Here is an 11,498-nt window from a genome sequence, read left to right as displayed (position 1 = left end):
ATGAGATGTTGTCTGTGTGAGATTGAATGGATCTGGAGAGGACCTCCAAAACAAGGCAGAAGAGGAAGGGGGAGAGGGGACATCCTTGACGGATGCCAGTAGAGGAGGTGAGGAATCCAGTTGGAGATCCATTCACAAGAACGGGGAGCTTGGGGGGGGGGAGATATAGTTAAGGATCCAGTTGATAAAAAGGAAGGGGGGAAAAGACATGGAGAGCATGACTTTGGAGATGAAGTCACATCTGATAGAGTTAAAAGCCTTGTGAATGCCAATTCTGAGGAGAGCGGTTGGGGAATGAGATTTCTTGTCAAAACCACGGACAATCTTGTGGCAAAGAATGATATTATCAGATATGTTGCGGCCAGAGATGAAGGCGAACTGGTGGGCATCGACAAGCGAATTGATGACAACCTAGATGCGGTTGGCTAGGATTTTGGCAATGAACTTATAGAGGAGATTGCACAGGGAGATGAGCTAGAAGTTAGACAAGGAGAATGCAACTTCCTTTCTTGGGGATGAGACAGAGGAAGGTATGATTGATGTGGCTAACTTGGGAGAGGTTGAAACATAAGCTCTTAAGGGCTTTGATAATGTGGATCGATCTACGACTTCATAGAATCGGATTTATTTTTCCATTTTCAAATTACTTTTTTATATTTTTTATTTCAAAGTAATTTTTTTTAGATATTTTATTATATTAAATGTTTTTTTTTCTATTTGTAATGCATATTGTAGTTGTTTTCATTGAATTTTATGTGTTCTAGTACTAAATTATCTGTAGCATAGGCTTTATTTGAGAAAGTATATGTTAAAGTGTCTAGGTTCGATGTATCTAGAACTGTGACTCATCCTTATACTAGTTGTAACCCTAATCTCTCATTATAAGTAAAGGTGGACTTTGTCATATTAGACAAGCTAAATTGTTCTCTCATTCTTTCATTTCAACTTGGTATCAAAGCCAAAAAAATCCCTAAATATTTATTCTACCGCCCCACTAGGAGGGTTCCCACCTTCCGCGTTTGATGCTTCAGCCTCCCTTGGTCAACCATGGTCGACTAAACCATGCCCCATGACTAACCACCTAACCTTACTACATGAGCCATTGCTACCTTTCCACCACTTGCCGCTATCCCTAGCATCTCCCACTTACGCCGCCACTACGCCCCTTGTAGTTTTTGCCTTTTGTGGCCCTGCTGCCTTGTGCCGCCCCTTGCGGCCCTATTGCCTTGCACCCCCCTGCAACCTTTGTTGCCTACGTCCCCCCTGCCACCGCTGCTATCGTCATCGCCCCCTACAGCCATCATTGCATATGTTGCCCCTTGTAGCCCTCGCTGCTGGTGCCGCTCTCTGCAGTCCTCTTTGTTCCTTGCAGTGCTGTAATCGCCTCCTGTCCTTATGATCTGTTGATTGCTATGTGCTCTGGTATGCAGTAGTTACCTACCTGATCCATCTTCATCATTTCACACCCATCTTTGTTGACCTCTTCTCCGACTCTTTGGCTGAGGGTGACAAAACAAGCTCCATGTTCAACTCTGGGAGTGGTGAGGCACCTTGTGTTGGGGTTTCTGTCCATCACCCCTCTCCAACTTGGTCCAACAAAGCTGATTGGGTCTAATTATCTACTCTGGTGTCGCACACATGCCTACTGACCATAATGGGTAATCAATTTTTGGGATATTTGATTGATGTCATGCCTTGGCCTCTTGATGGTCCTTCTGGTCCATGATGTGTTGGTTATGTATTTTCTTCTCAATTCTATGGAGTCCATCTTATGCTCTAGCTTTGTTTTGATGAACTTTGCCCAAAAACTCTAGGAGGTTTTCATTAGACATATGCTTAGACTAGCAACTATGCATAGATTTATGAACTTCATCACCACTCACAAGGTCTGTGAGATGTCTCAGAAAAATCTCGCTTTGTCTGCCTACTGCCACCTTGAACTCTCAGTGGCAGCATTTTGATTTTTATCACCCTGTTCCAATGGTTTGTGCACCGGATGCTAAAGCTTTCCAAAAGGATCAGGAAATGAAGTGTCTATGAATTTCTTATTGGCCTCAATCTGGCATGCGATCCATGTCTAGATCCTTGGTCGTGATACGTTTCCTATTTTACCATAGGCCTATAATCTGTTGCAGCATGAGGAGCTCTGTCGTTTTGTTATGATGCCAAATGTGGCTCCTCCACACTTTGCTTTAGTCTCTACTCCTGATAATATTGACTCCTATAGATCTACGCATCCACAAGAGAACCAGTGCCCCCGGTCCCCTGTGGCAATATCATTTGGTTTAAGGGCCACATTCCCGGCCATAGTTTCATTGCTTGGTGTGCAATATCCAATTGCCTTCCTACCCAGTCCTTCTGGATTTCCCGACACATTCAGGTTCAGTCCTCCTGTTGCCTTTACTGGAATGACACTAAAAATGTTGACCATCTTTTTTCTCCTGCCCTTTCTCCACTTCTGTCTGGAAGAAGGTTCTTAGTCGTTGTTGGCCTATGAGAAGAAGACTGCTCCCTCATTAGAGAATGGGTCTGGGTTGATATGACTTATGCTAGTTCTTCCATTTGTGACACTACTGGCAAGCTTGCCTTCTGCCATAAACTATATCTGGATGGAGAGGAATCTACGTAGATGGACTTCCAACTCTCATTCTTTTGACAAGATTTGGAATGCCATCTATTTTGAAGTCTCCTCTAAGATTGGATCTTAGTGCTCCCGCCCTGTCAGAAATACCCCAAGGAACAAGCTTATTGTTGTTACTTGGGGTCTCCCCTCCCACCATCCTATCCCCCAATCCCCCCTTTTGTTCTCCTTGGCTCTTCTAGTCTCCTTTTGGTTGGTCGCCTATGTGCTTAGTTTTGCTCCCCCCTGTAGCTTGTCAGGCTTATTCCTTCTAGGCTCCCTTCCCCCTTTTCCCCCCCTGCATATTCTCTCTTCTCTTGGTAATGAATTTATTTATTCATCCAAAAAAAAAATGTCAATACTGTGGTAAATCTTGTCACACTAAGGAGACTCGTTGCAAGCTACATGGTCATCCCAAGGGAGAGGGTCATGGTGGGAAACAAGGGTCTACCCAGCCCCAAGCTCATCTCTTTGAGACTCCTGATGGTTCTGTTCTTGGCCATCCACCTATAGGCTTGTCTTCATCTATGCGTTTCTCCTCGGATCAACTATAGGCCCTATAGTGCACGATGTTCCACTTGGGGACACCAACCCCTGCACTTGCTACACCTGCTTCCCATCTTGATCATTCGGGTATTCTCCATGTTTCTACTTCCTCTGGTCCCTCTTGGCTCATTTATTAAGGAGCCTCTGAGCAGATGTCTAGGATCATCAGCCTTGTTTTGTTCCTGCCTCCTGGCTCTGAAAAGGATGAAGTCTAGGTTGTCGATGGCTCCTTGTCCTCTATTTCTGGTAGAGGCTCTGTTCAATGCTCACCTACTTTTTCTTTATCTTTCGTTCTTCATGTTCCAAATCTGTGTGATAACCTGCTTTCTACTTACCGTCTTACCGTTGAACTTAATTGTTGTGTCTCATTTTATTTCACCCATTGCCTTTTTCAGGATCTAGTGACGGGTGCAACGATTGGCTATGGGGGATGGGCTCCACCATCTGGAATCAGCCCCCACTGTTGTGCACGGCCCTCTTTCTGCTCACACTCTACTGGGTGATAGTGTCCTTCAACAAGTGCACTGATGGCATTAGCATCTTGGTCATCTTTTATTATTTTCATAGTTAATAAAACATTTTAAATCTTGACACTTTTATTGCGGAACTTGTGAGCTTGTTAAACACACTAGAACTTCTTATTCTATTTCTTTTAATAAAAGTGACCATCCTTTTTCTGTTATTCATTCTGATGTGTTGGGTGCATCTCGTGTGCCACTAGTGATGGTTTCCAATGGTTTATTTCATTTATTGATAATTGTACCCGCATAACCTGGGCCTTTCTTCTTCATCATAGATTTGAGGCGTTGCAGTGCTTCCAGTCTTTCCTCACCATGATCCGGACCTAGTTTGATGCCAAAATTCGGATCCTATGAAGTGACAATGGCACTAAATATATTAATGCTAGCTTTCACCAATATCTTGATAGTTTGGGGATAGTGCTTTGGACCTCTTGTGTTCGCACTTTGGAACGGAATGGTATTCCTAAGCGGAAGAATCGTCATCTTCTGAATGTCACTTGCTCCCTCATGTTTACCATGAAGGTTCCAAAGTCTTATTGGGGTTATGCAGTCCTTACAGGTTCCTATCTCATTAACGGGGTTCCCTTTAGTGTTCTAGAATTCAAAACCCCTGTTAGCTATCTCTAGGACCACTCCCTTGCCTACCATGTCCACCTCAAGTCTATGGTTGTGTCTGTTATGCTTACAGACCTTTGGGCACTCTAAGCTTGATCCTTGCGCCTTCCGTTGCATTTTCCATGCTATGCCTCTACCCAGAATGGCTACAAATGCTATCATCCCCCTCTCGATGGCTCTTTGTTACCATGGTCTTACTTTCTAGGAGTTTAAGCCCTATTTTTAGTCAACTCTTGAGGGGGAGAGTGCTATGTTTGAGCTTCCTTTAAGTTCATTTGTCGTTGACACTACTCGTCTTGAGGGGAGCATGTTTGTCTTGAGGAGGAGCCACCTCTCAAGGAAAGTAGTAAAGGGGGCTTACTTACATATTCTCGTAGGAAGCAGTAGCTTGCATGCGACCTGCCACAACAATCAGTGATCTTAGATCCACCTCCTGTGCCTCAGTCAGGTAATATAGATTCTACCATTGCTACCGATTCTACTGATATTCCCATTGTTGTTAGGAAAGGAATTAGGACATGTACTAAATATCGTATTTTTAACTTTGTTTCCCATGAATCCATGTCTCCGTCCTACTGTGCCTTTGTTTTGACTTTGTCATCTGTTTCTATTTTGCGAGGTTGGAAAGATGTTGGGGCTGATATTAAGTGGAAAGATGCTATGGTGGAGGAGATGCAGGCTCTTTGGAAGAATGGTAATTGGGAGTTGGAACCTTATTCCTTCCTTAAAGGGAAATAAACTTGTGGGGTGTAATTGGGCCTTTACTGTAAAGACCAAGGCGGATGGCACCATTAAGAGGTACAAGGTCAGATTAGTTGCCAAGGGTTTCACTTAGAACTATGGCATCGACTACCAAGAGACCTTTACTCCAGTGGCTAAGATGAACTATGTCCGGGCTTTGCTATCCTATGGTGCCAACCTCGGGTGGAATTTCCAACAGTTAGACGTCAAAAATGCCTTCTTGAATGATGATTTGGAAGAAGTCTATATGGACATATCATCCGGTTTTGAGTCTCTATCCAATGTCGGGAACGTATGCCGGTTACAAAAATCGCTCTATGGTCTAAAGCAGTCTCCTCGGGCTTGGTTTGGTTGGTTTCTCAAGGCTATGCTGCAATTCACTTACAAGCAAAGTCAGGCCGATCATACTTTATTTGTCAGGCGTGAAGGTGGTAAAATTACTGCTCTCATAGTTTGTGGATGATATAGTGATCACAGGGAATGATGGTGCTGAAATTTCCAAGATCAAGGCTCGACTTGCAACAGAGTTTGAAATTAAGAATTTGGGCCCTCTCAAATATTTCCTTGGTATTGAAGTTGCTCGATTTGACAAGGGAATTTTCATCTCACAAAGGAAATATGTCTTAGATCTTCTTAGTGAGAGACATGGTTGTGTAAACCTACAGACTCTCCCATTGAGGCTAATGATCATCTTGGCAGTAATGGTGGAGATCCAGTTGATCGAGAAAGGTATCAACGACTTGTTGGCAAGCTGATTTATCTTTCTCGCACCCGTCTTGACATTGCATATGCTGTACGGATTGTGAGTTGATTCCCCCATGCTTTTTTGCTCTAGGAAAGTGACTCTTGTTCTTGGACAACAACAATACAAGACTCGAAGCCTTTACTGATGCTAATTGGGTAGGCTCTATTGATGATCGTCGGTCTACTTATGGTTATTGCACTTTCCTGGGTGGTACCTGGAGGCTGGAGGAGCAAGAAACAATTTGTGGTCTCAAGGTCCAGTGTTGAGGCTGAGTACCATGCTATGGCTCAGGGGGTTTGCGAGCTTATATTTGGCTTAGGACTCCTTCTCAATGATCTTGGGATTGTTACTTCTGGTCCTGTGTGGCTCTATTGTGACAATAAGGCTGCTAGCATTATTGCTCATAACCCAGTTCAACACGTATGGACCAAGCATATTGAAATTGACCGGCATTTCATCAAGGCGAAGCTGGAACAAGGTTCCATTTGTATTCCATTTGTCACTCAGAGAATCAGCTAGCTGATGCATTCACGAAAGGTTTATATTGTAAGGTTTTATCCTCTACTCTGCAGGTTGCGCATGCATGTTATATATGCACCAACTTGAGGGGGAGTATTAAAGTGTCTAGGTTTGATGTATCTAGACCTGTGACTCATCGTTATGCTAGCTGTAACCCTAATCTCTCATTATAAATAAAGGTGGCCTCTGTCATATTAGACAAGCCGGATCATTCTCTCATTCTTCTATTTCAACTGTATACCACAAGGTACGCTGTTTACTTTCAAACTAGGATACAACACCAAACTAGCATTTGGGCTTGTTTTTTAACAATCTAAAGTTTCCATTATGTTTAGGGATGCTTAATCAAGGTTTTCCTAAAGTTTCAAACCAAACTATGGCCATTTGCCGCCGAAATGGTCAAAACAATCCAACCACTGAAATGAAATATTTTGTGGTCAAAACTGAAATTTTGAACCTTGCTCGGAATTCCTTTCCTTGAACCAGTACATGATGTGGCAAGTTGGGCATGGCTAGGCCATAAAATATGATTTGAAGTGGACCCAGCAAGCATCATTGGCCCAGTGGAACCCAACAATTGTTTTTGGTGTTGCTAGACATTCTAGTAGGTTCTGTACTTCGAGATTTTCAGATGACGACAATAATGGTATATTTTTGGATTTTAGAGAATTGGATAAAATGGACTTTGAAGAGTTGATTGCATGATAGAATCACACATTTAGATATGTCTGGTGATTCTCAGAATCTTGAGAATCGTTATATACAGCAGGAAACTGACTACATTAAAGATGATGAAAAGAGATGGATGGATCTCTTCTAAACATGGTTTGGTAGATTAAGAAGAAAAGAAAGCACTTTGTTGCTCATTAGCTTCCTTCACAGTCATGATTTTGGGCATTTTGTTTCCTTTTTGTCTCTATGTTGCTGTTTATATGACTAGCTCCTTTTCACTTGGTGAACTGTTACCTTAATTTAATAAATTTCATTATTGCCTAAATAATAATAATAATAATGGTAATAAAATTATAAAATCTCAATTTGAAGAATGGGAAACATAAGAAGAAACTTCATCATAACAACAACAACAAAACAAATTTGTATATTCCTGAAGAATACAAGAAGATTGTGTCAAGGGTGGGGGCTTAGTTTCTGACTATGTTTGGGTTTGTTGTAGTCCTTCATTTTTGCAGTGGATTTTATTGTTTTTCTCATAGTTGGAGATTTTGATTTCAACAGTGATGTAGATCAATGGAGAGATCTGCCCAGATTTTTGTCTTCATTAAACCAGCTGTGAAGGCCATTGATTAGCACTGATTTGGGTGATAACCGACAGCTTTCATGGGCCCCACAGCCAGCTTGTAGGTGAAGGGCTTGGAGATAAATCAGGAAACGATTCCAGCCTTGCGTATTGATTATTCATGGGAAAAATAGGTGATATTCCGTAGGGTATCTTTTGGGAAGATTATTTCCCAGATTTGTGGGACCCTTGGCCGGCTGTGCGGAGAATAGCCTTGGAGATCGAATTGTTACTTGCATGAAGACTTTCTTTCCAAAGGGAGATCGAGTTGTCAAAGAGCTTTATCTACTTCCTATTTTATTTCTTTGTAATAGCTATTAGTTAGGATTAGTTTCTAATTCCAGTTTTCCTAATTTAGGCAATAGGAGTTCTAATTTTATTTGGTTTCTATGTTGTAACTGAGAAGGGACTTGATTTGGATTGGGCAGCCCATCTATGGCTAGCTCACATTGGGGATCTCTATTGGAATCAATTTTTATTATAGATACAAGAAGAGGGATAACTCCCTGGACTGAGCATGAGTTTGAAACCTGTCTGTGCTGTCAAAGACAGCTTGGGTGAGATGCCCTCGTGGAGTTCAGTGGGAGGCCTTCTCTACAGTAAGGTTAGACACCTACATGTACTTATCTAATTTTTTTTGTTTTATTCTTCATCGTTTATTTATTGTTCTGTGAGTTAACCTTCAACTAAGAGAATCGAAGGCTTGGTATGTGTTGAAGACATTGCTGTTAGGATCCAACTGAATCCCATCCACAGGTTGGTTAGTATTGATTCTGATCAGCCGAGCCCTTCTTTATTATTTGGTATCAGAGCCTACCATGGCAGCCATGAAGACTGACGTGCACAGCAGGAAGCTTTGTTCAAGAATGATCAAACTCGAGGATAAGGTTTTTTTTTTTTTTGTAAAGGAAGGGCGACTTGATGGATCGATGGCAGAGATCTGTTCAGATTTTTGTCTTCATTAAACCAGCTAAGGAGGCGGATAACCAACAGCTTTCATGGGCCCCATAGCCAGCTTGTATGAAGTGTTTGGAGATAAATCAGGAAATAATTCCAGCCTTGCATATTGATTATTTATGGGAAGATAGGTGATTGTATGGAGTATCTTTTTGGAAGATTATTTCCCAGATTTGTGGGCCCTATGGCCTCCTGTGAAGAGATCAGCCTAGAAAGATCAAATTGTTACTTGTGTGAAGACTTTCTATCCAAGAAAGATCGAATTGTCAAATATCTTTTTCTTCTCCCTATTTTATTTCTTTGTAATGGCTATTAGTTAGAATTAGTTTCTAATTCCAGTTTTCCTGATTTAGACAATAGGAGGAGTTCTAATTTTGTAACGGGAAGTAATATGATTTGGATTGGCAGCCTATCCATAGTTGTCATGGCGCCAAGGCGTTCGAGGGCTGTCTAAGTGCTTAGGCGACATGTCGCCCACCTTAAGGAGAACAAGTCGACCAAATGTTATCTTTTATTTTTTCTATTTTCTAACATTATTTAGTATGCTACATATACCTTGTATCATTAAAAATCACCATTAAGCCACATCAAACAATCAAAAATCAACATTAAGCCACATCAAATCATCAAAAATCAACATTAAGTCACATTAAGTCGTCAAATATCAATATTTAGAGAAATGTTCTTATTCTATAATAAGTTTGAGTGGTCAAATGATTTTATTTTTACATGAAACATTTTATATTAGATGAAACACAAAACCAACTTTCCAACAAGTCTAAGATTTCTAAAATATGAGTTTTAATGACAAAGTTATGTTCTGGTCAAACTTATTTAAAAGTGTGTGAATGCTGTTAAAATTGCCTAAAAGAAAATAGTTTTATGGATATCAAAATAAAAGATTATTTTACCATAATTTTGGTTTTAGCAATGTTTTACCATGATAAGATTTATGAATTTTTTTGAATTGAGAAAAACCTCAGAATTCGAAAATTGAAAATCGTCCATACAACAAAAAATCAGTTTTTGTTCTTGGACTAGGGGGTTGATTTTTTATCCTTTTATAATTTTATATTTAAACTATTTTTATTGGATTCAAATAGGGGGTATTTGCTTATTCGTCGAGTTAGGTGGGAGGCCTTCTCTACAGTAAGAGAGATACCTACATCCTTCTTCTCTAATTGTCTGTTTTATTCTTCATCTTTCATTTATTATCTATGAATTAACCTGCAACTGGGAGACAATCGAAGGCTTGATATTACTGCTGAAGTTGCTGTTGGTATGTTGAAGACGTTGTTCAGATCCAATTGAAGCCCATCCATATTTTGTTATAGTTTCAATCTCTATGATCCTAAAATTCTGTAGGTTGGTTAGTGTTGATTCTGATCAGCCTAACCCTTCTACATTAGACTGGGTCAAAACCAAAATATTTGGCATATCGTTTGAAATTCTTGTACATTTTGGTTGGCCATTTCGGTGGTCAAATGGCCATATTTTTGGTCTGAAATTTCAGGGAAACCTAATTAAACATCTCTAAACATATTTGAACCTTTAAATTGTAAAATACCATACCCAAAATGGTAGTTTTGCTTTGGACACTAGGTTGGTATTATTTATTGTATGTTTCAGTATCTTTTCTCTTATATAACCTATTTTACACATAATTTAGTACTAGAATACACGGCATTTAGTAAAAGCCACTGAAATATATGATGAGAATATAGTAAAACCCTAATTTATATATGTTGTATGTTTCAGTATCTTTTCTCTTATGTAACCTATTTTACACATAATTTAATATTAGAGAAGACAATATTTAATAAAAGCCACTATCTTATATAATAAGAATGAAGAAAAACCATTTATTAGTACATAAGTATAAAAAAAATTGTCATCGTAGAGAATTAATAGTGTTAGCAGGAAGAATGGGAAAATGCATGTGTGTCTTTAACTGATCACACAAGTCCTCTGTTTATAATATAGAATCATGATAGAGTCATGATAGGAATACAAAACAGAAATCGTAAGTAATTACAAGTACACCCCCCATCCAACCGCCCCCACTCTAACTAGGGTTAGTGGAAGTGGGGAAACCGCAATGTGCTCTGCTGCACTTATTCTTATTCTAACACTCCCCCTGATGGGGACATCAAGGTGTACAGTCGAAAGAAGAAGAAGATTCAACCAGGTCCATCTTTGTGGTTGGAGGATTAAACAAGAAAGAAGAAGGAAAGAGAAGAAACAAGAAAGAAGAAGGAAAGAGAGGAGTCGAACCAGCCTTCCAGCGCTGGGTTCGACCCCCCCTTGTCCTCCCAGTCAGTGGATCTTGTGGACCCCACCAAATCTTATTTGATTCTAGTACTTTGCTTTAAATCTAATGATATATGATTGTCTTACACAATTAGGAAACTAGAACATCTTTATATTGGTCTATTAGGTAGTTTTTTATTTCAAGCAATTGATTTTCTGAATATCTTTTTTATTTTTGGAAGTTTATTCTATTTAAGTGTAAGGCCATTGGCCATTGATTAATTAATGCATGTGAATTGAAAAACAGCCAAGAGCAAGGCCCCCCCACCCCTCTCACGATTCTCTCTCTTTCAATCTCGTCTCCTCACTTTCTCTCTCGCCTCTTTCCTCTCCTTAGTCTCTCGGCTCCTTCTTTTCTCTTCTCTCTTCTCTCTTGTCTCGCCTCCCTCTCTTTTTCCATTCTTTTTTTTTTCTGCTACTGTTTTATATTCCTTGAGGCTGAACTGCTACTGCTGTATTTTTTTTCTTTTCCCCTTAATGTTGAACTGTTGTTGCTGATCTCCCCTTTTGATGCTTACTGCTGCTGCTACCCTCGGCTGTTGCTACTCTCGGTTGCTGTTTACTCTCTGCCGGTGCTGATCTCTTTTCAATGAATGGATGACTGCTGGCTGTACCTGCTGTCCGTGA

At 40.3% G+C, this 11,498-nt stretch overlaps 1 long non-coding RNA gene across 1 annotated transcript; it reads left to right on the top strand.

Annotated features, from left to right (window-relative positions):
* The first annotated feature begins 215 nt into the window (after positions 1-215).
* Positions 216-8,051, top strand: LOC122063553. Its single transcript, XR_006135386.1, has 2 exons — positions 216-5,772; positions 5,879-8,051. It is a non-coding gene; the product is annotated as an uncharacterized LOC122063553 (long non-coding RNA).
* Positions 8,052-11,498: the final 3,447 nt, after the last annotated feature.

Source organism: Macadamia integrifolia, unplaced genomic scaffold (assembly GCF_013358625.1).
Source record: "Macadamia integrifolia cultivar HAES 741 unplaced genomic scaffold, SCU_Mint_v3 scaffold1351, whole genome shotgun sequence".
Classification (NCBI taxonomy): domain Eukaryota; kingdom Viridiplantae; phylum Streptophyta; class Magnoliopsida; order Proteales; family Proteaceae; genus Macadamia; species Macadamia integrifolia.
The sequence above is the reverse complement of the archived record's forward strand: the minus strand, read 5'-3'. Positions and strand labels throughout refer to the sequence as shown.